Consider the following 6,000-nt stretch of genomic DNA (forward strand, 5'->3'; position numbering starts at 1 on the left):
TCTCCGGTCTCGATCGCCTTCCTTCCAAAGGTGTTGTTGCCTGGGGGAAGGAAGGAAAGTGCCACGAATGATAACAACTGTGGCCAGTCAATTGTGGTTTAGGTTGATTCTACATATGCGGATGTGGACTATTTGTCACCCCGCCTGTAACGAGGAAGACTCGCTTTCTGATGCCATGCCCGCCCCCCAATACCATGGTAATTTACAAATATCGACCCGAAACTATCGGTTCAATTATCGGGTAATCCGAAACCCATAAAAAACTGATATTTTGGATACGAGTAACCCAACCCGACGCAAATGAACACCCCTACATGGCGATGATGCCGTGATGGTGCTGCCTCTTTGTTTGGGGAGTTTGATGCCTTAATGGGCTCCCAAAGACATTTTTTTGTTAATGGAGTGTCTCTGGGACTATTTTGTTTATGATTTCAAGAGTTGTTAACTACTACATTAGGCTTTGGTACGGAAGAATCTGTAGTTGGAAAGGGCTATAGATGTATTGATATAGATCACTCTGGTTAGTCTGGTAGTGCATAGTTAGTTTGGGTATGATTTTATTTTTTATTTTTTTTATTTTTATTTTTTTTTCAAAATTAAAAGTGTAGTTAATTAGAAAGGTAGGGTGGCAATGGAATGCTCCGTTGCTCCCACCCATGTTATTGAGACCTTTGGCAACGGGTGTTCTACTGTTGTTTCTTTGTTTAGGTTTGATGTGGTATTTGTAATTTCGTTATAATTGCACTCCTGATGGCTTATGTAAGATTCAAGAAGAAAAAGATAAAATTAACAAAAATTTTTCTTATGCATTAATGGTGTTTACAGTCCACCACATGTAAGAAATATAAAAAGTAAAGTGGGAGAAAATGAATTTGGTCCTTTTTTCTTTTGTCTCCACTCATTTTATAGTTGCTCCACATATGTCCATTCAATAGTTTTTTAACATGTGTCTATCTTTGTCTCTTTTCTTTGTACCTGAAATTTATAATGAATATATCCGCCTTCATGCCGATATTGTATTAGAATTTTATTGAAATAATGTCGAATATCGATATGTACGATATTTGGACACCACATCGCCCTCTTTCGAATTTTTCAAATTTTATAAGCAAAACTTTGAAGATTTCGAGAATAAATTAGAAAATAGGGTTTTTTTTTTTTTTTTTTTTTTCCATAGATACTATTCATCCAACACTGTGCATCGACACTGTTCTTTAATACTATTCATAGATTTGTTTTCTTTTTTTTTGGAATATCAAGTTTAGACATAGACGTCGAGTGTGAATTTTTTTGACATTAAGTTTAGATATAGACATTATGAATTTTTTTTTGACTTTGAGGCTAGACATCGTGAGTGAATTTTTTTGACCTTGAAGCTAGACATAGACGTCATGAGTGAATTTTTTTTGACATCGAGGCTAGACATCATGAGTGAAATTTTTTTGACCTCGAGGCTAGACATAGATGTTATGAGTGATAAATTTTTTGACCTCGAGGCTAGACATAGACGTCATGAGTGAAATTTTTTTGACCTCGAGGCTAGACATAGACATCATGAGTGAAATTTTTTTGACCTCGAGATTAGACATAGACGTCATGAGTGAATTTTTTTGACCTCGAGGCTAGACATCATGAGTAAAATTTTTTTGACCTCGAGGCTAGACATAGACGTCATGAGTGAAATTTTTTTGACCTCGAGGCTAGACATAGATGTCATGAGTGAAATTTTTTTGACTTCGAGGCTAGACATAGACATCATGAGTGAATTTTTTTTGACCTCGAGGCTAGACATAGACGTCATGAGTGATAAAATTTTGACCTCGAGGCTATACATCATTAGTGAAATTTTTTTGACCTCGAGTTTAGACATAGACGTCATGAATGATAAATTTTTTGACCTCGAGGCTAGACATTGTGAGTGAAATTTTTTGACCCGAACTCGCATTGCTGCCAAGAACTGAATTTTAATTGACCCGAACTCGACATTGTTGCCAAGAACTGGATTTTTTTACTCGAACTCGACATTTCTGCCAAGAACTGGATTTTTTTATCCAAACTCGACATTTCTGCTAAGAACTGGATTTGATTGACCCAAATTTGACATTTCTGCCAAGAACTGGATTTTTTTACCCGAACTCGACATTTCTGCCAAGAACTGGATTTTATTGACCCGAACTCGACATTTCTGCCAAGAACTGGATTTAATTTACCTGAACTCACATTTCTGCCAATAATTAGATTTTTTGACCTGGTATCGAGATGAGGATCTACAGATCACTAGGGTTTAGGTTTGACCTCCAAATAATCAATTTTGATACCAAATCTCAGTATCTTATATTTCTATTGGCACTGAAATTTTCTGCATCGAGGTCGTGGTTAACCAACACGGCATCTTGCCCCCAAGTGATTAATTTCGATGTCCATCTTGAAAATTCTGGTCTCGATCTCGAAATCTAAGTCTCGAAAATTTTGGTATCGAAAATCTGGTTCCTCTTAGGCCCAAGCCCAAGCTCATCGGCAAGACAATTTAAACTTCATATTCGCTTTCTTTCTCCCAAAAACATATATCGGCAAATTTCCTTATTTCTCCATAACCCCTCTTCTAATTATTCTTAAACCCAAAAACAGACATCACCACCGAATTGAATGTAAGAGATGATCAAATTATAGAAAAATGGGAATAACAATTATAAAAAATAATTTGAGGTTGTTTGAAAAAAACAAAATTTAAAGATTTCAAGAGGAAACTTATCTTCTTTTCCTCCTTGGTATCGAAACTTATGTTCATGGTCTTCCTGTCGACAGTGGAAAGTCGCCCCCAGTATCAGTATCGGGTATTTTGGTTATGGGCGTTAGTTATGTGGCTGTGGGTATCGGTATTGAAGTTGAAGTGTTGAAGGCAGTATCGAATTTGGTTGTTGACGAATCGAAATCGGTATTGAACTTGGTTGTTAAGGGCAGTATTGAATTTATTGTTGCTATATACTTGATTCGGTATGGGTATCAAACTTTGGTTCTCGAGTATCGACTTTGATACTGGTCTCAGTATCGAATTTGTGGGTGTTTCGACCTCCACATACGTGGCAAACGTCAATTAGTAGGGGTCTCCATTTTATTCGTTTAAGCAACAAGGCAAAAACCCAATTTGCAATGCCATGGATCAATGTACAGGCCTATTAACTTATGTGGCTAAGGCTGAACCTTAGCCATATGGCTTGCAACTAATGTACATTGATTTATGTCCAGATTTGTTTATTATCAAAGAGATAATTATCAGTTGAAAGTTATATCTATCACAATTGCTCAAGCTACAAGATTACTTGAGTTACAAGGACTCTTTACTCTATCTCTATAAATACTACATTATTTTTCATAAGGAACTACGTGGAAACTTGATCCCTAGAGAATAGATCTTGGGTACGTAGGCAGCCATTATTTGGTTCAGTTTCATCTCCCCTAACATCAAAATCCTCTGTTTCTTAGTGCGTTCGTCACCATTGCTCTCGTTGTGTTGAAGCAGGTTACAGCCGAAACATAATTGGCACCGTCTGTGGGGAATTTAGAATTCATTATCACGTGAAACAACCAAGATGGTAAGCACAAGAAGCAGACCAAATAGTCGACATATTCCTCCTGCTAATAATACTCGCAACCCTCGAAATTCAAATCGGCCAATGCAAGAACCGTTGAACAATCAAGTTGATCCTAGTGGTAGGATCAATTCTCAACATCCGGATCAGCGGCAAAACCACCACCGCCTCGCCATCGCGAAAAGGCCGCATACAACCGCCGCACCAACCCTAACAGCCTTGCAACAAGAAAACCGACAAGTCGGTAAGAATCCTCCATCGCGGTCCGCCCGTCTGTCCATGTCGATCCTTCAGTTGACATGGATATGGACGTGGACATTACTCTCACGCCAACTAACGGAAAAGGTGATAGTAACAGCCAATTCACCCCTAATACGGTTGAGCGGGAGTTACGACTAGTCAAAAATTTAAATAGGAACTTGAGAAGGAAGCTGGCAAAAAGGCAAAGGCCGGTTGACGATGTTGCAAATTCAACAACATCAAGGCGACCACGAAGGGACGCAGGCTATTCCAGTGTATGGGACCGTCTTGACGATCCACTTCGTCGTCTTCAGCAACGTGCTATTTCTCAAGCACAATCAACCAGTGCACGCTCTAGGAGTAATGACCCTATTACTCGTACTTATGGGGAGAATCGGATTGGCAGGGATAACTACTACCCTAGACATGTCCGATCTCAAAGGGAAGATTTACCTCTGAGAAGCAATTTCAGGGAAGACCGCCGTCCTCCGAGATATGTCCGACATGACTGGGAAGGCGGGCATCCCAGACAAGAGCAACAAAACATGGAGAAGTGGTATAATTATTCCGACCACCCGGCCAAGGGTGACTACCGGCCTAGACAGGCTGGTTACAAGGATAGACAAAGACAATCACCGGTCGGAGCTGATCATGGGTACTGCCAAAGATCTCTAACTCCAATAAGAGATGATGGAAGGTATCCTTCTCCACATGGGCACGACTGGGGGCGTCCAGTTGTTCGAGCCAATACTTTAACTCTAACAGAACAACAGTTGAAAGAGTTGATTGCAAAAGAACTTAACGATAGAGAGTCAAGGGATGTAAGAATGAAAAACTTGACAGTCAATGATGGCGTACTTGAAAAGTTTTCGATCGACATTCAAGAAGCTTACCACCATCCCGACTTCAAACAACCCGATTTTGAACTTTATGATGAGTCGGAAGGAGATCTTGGCTTGCATGTTCTATCGTTAAAAAATAAGTTGGTGTTATGGGGTGGAGATGACCCGCTCATATGTAAGCTCTTTCCATCAATTCTAAAGGGAGAAGCATTACGCTGGTTTAGTGAATTGCCTTCAAGATCAATTCATAAATTCAATGAACTAGAAAATCAGTTTGTTAATCGTTTCCGCCACAATTGCAAGACGCCAAAGGATGTCGACTCACTTTTGAACATCAAGCAACAACGTGATGAAAAGTTACGTACTTTTGTTACTAGGTTCTGAAAGGCAGCAGCAGATGTTCCAAAAGTTTCTGATGGGATGCTTCTTTTCGCCTTTAAAGAAGCATTATATTATGAAAGAGACAGAAGTTTGAACTTCATTGTAAGGGATCTTTACCACTCTCTAATTAAAGATGTCCCTAAAACTCGGTACAATCTGTATGTTAGGGTTGAACAACACATTCGTATCGAGGAAAACCTATCGGCGAAAGCAGGAAGAGACAAAGATATTCGGAGTAAAGATTTTTCTGACAGCAAGAATTTTAAGCCGAAGCAAGGACAGTCAGATCAACAACATAACGATGGAAAGAATGACAATCAGAAGCAAGTCAATTTCAATCGTGATGGAAAAACTCTACCTGAGCTAAAACTAACCCCGCTCAATGCCAAGTACTCTGTTATATATGAGAAGTTGAAAAGTGGGAATCTTCTTTCCCCGCCTTATCCACTTTCAGAAGATACCAAAGGTACAAGGGACAAAGCCTTACGGTGTAAATTCTATAATGACTATGGCCATGACACAGAACTTTGTCGCTCTCTCCGGGGTCGGATTCAGAAATTAGTGGAGAAAGGACTTTTAAACGAATATCTTACGAAAAATTCTCAACAGGCAGTTGCTGCAACTTATGAGCATGTCATTAATGTTTCCCATTCTCATGTTGAGTCTCTTTCCAAAAGTCAGAGTAAGAATCAAAAGCGTTTGAAAGTTAGTTATGTTGGTGAGTTTAACCGTATCAACAAAGTCGATTTTGTCAAAGGAATCCGACCGAAACTTCAAGAAGAGCCCTCCGATTCAATCGATGATGATCTCCTTGGTGTATATCACCCTCACTATGACACAGTTATAATTTCTGTGTCTATAGGTGCTTCTCGTGTTCAACGGGTAATGATCGACACAGGGGCCACTTCCAACATCATTTTCAGTGGATGTTATTCTCAGATGCAACT

Source organism: Coptis chinensis, chromosome 2 (genome assembly GCF_015680905.1).
Source record: "Coptis chinensis isolate HL-2020 chromosome 2, ASM1568090v1, whole genome shotgun sequence".
In the NCBI taxonomy this organism is placed as follows: Eukaryota; Viridiplantae; Streptophyta; class Magnoliopsida; order Ranunculales; family Ranunculaceae; genus Coptis; species Coptis chinensis.